Here is a 1,465-nt window from a genome sequence, read left to right as displayed (position 1 = left end):
ATCTGATCTATATTTATTTATCATATAAGATTTTAATAATTTACTTAAGTAACAATGTAAAACAAGAGCAGTATCATTAATTGCAGAAATTTCTTTGTTGGAATTTGCCTTAAAAATTCTTTTTTTATTTTTTTAGAATCCCATAAGCCACATCTGCAGTGGCAAATTCTATTTTAGTACACTACTCCCAAATATTATGAGGTCACACAGAATTAAGTCCTCAGATAAATCCTCCCACACAAATTTACTTTAAATAAGAAAAAAAAAAGTTCTGTTTGTGATCATTGTCTGAGTAGCAGTATTAATTAATATGCTTCTTCACAGAATGTAAACAAGGAAGATGTATGGAGAACATTGGGGTAATATAATTGTGCCATAAAATTCAACACAATGAAAAGAAAACCTGTCATTAATTTTCCTGCTCACTATCAAATTACATTTCCTCCTCCCAGCTCATTAGTGCTGGGTATTGTATTGTTTTCCTTAGTAACTGAAAGACCAGGTTGTGAAATTGAAAATGCCACATTAGGGAGGCAGTTTGATATATTAGACAGAACAGTGAATAGGAGTTAAGAGACCTGAATTTCACTGCATTCTGGTTCTGCCACTAAAATTTTTATTAACTTTGTACAAGTTTCTTAATTTTTTTAAGACTTGAATTATGAGTATATATGATAAACAAATTGGACTTGATCATGATGACTGTGATACTTTATGGTTCTAGAATTTTATGATTATGTAAATTTCTTGGTTCATCACATGACATTAAGACTCATCCAAATTATACTGAGGGATATACATTATGTTGCCCTCATGCCAGATAAATGTTGACAAAAACAGCCACCAGAAACACGATCCCCCCCCATTTTACCAGAGAGTACAATTGTGTACAAAAACAGAGAGACTCTATTATAACTTGTAATATATTCTGTTTCTTTTGTGGTACTGGGATTGAACCCAGGGGCATTCTACCTCTGAGCAACACCCCCAGCCTCTTTTTTTATTCTTTATTTTGAAAGAGGTCTAACTAAGTAGCTGAGGCTGGCCATGAATCTCTATCCTCCTGTCTCAGCCTCCTAAATGCTGGGATTACAAGCATATGCCACCAGCCCGGCTAATACTTGTAATCTTAAATGATCACGTTTATGAGAAGTGTTTCCATAAAGGGTGGGCAATACTATAAGTTACAAAGTGATCCAAGCTCTCCTGATCTAGGGAGTTCACAAATAATCTCTGATTAAACTGAGACCTGAGGGACAACAGCCAGGCAATGAGGAGTGGCAGCACAAGAGACATCCAGGGAGAGGAAGTAGCATGAACACATTTCCTGTGTAGCAGAAAGGACTTGGCCCTATTTGGCTGCTTCAAGCAAGTCCGTGTTGCTAATACACACAGTCTGAGAAGGTGGTGTAAGATCAGACTGGAGAGGTAGGCAGGGTCAGGTCAGTCAGTGCCTTACAGCCAA

Source organism: Muscardinus avellanarius, assembly GCF_963383645.1.
Source record: "Muscardinus avellanarius genome assembly, chromosome: 1".
In the NCBI taxonomy this organism is placed as follows: domain Eukaryota; kingdom Metazoa; phylum Chordata; class Mammalia; order Rodentia; family Gliridae; genus Muscardinus; species Muscardinus avellanarius.
This window is presented reverse-complemented; position numbering follows the sequence as displayed.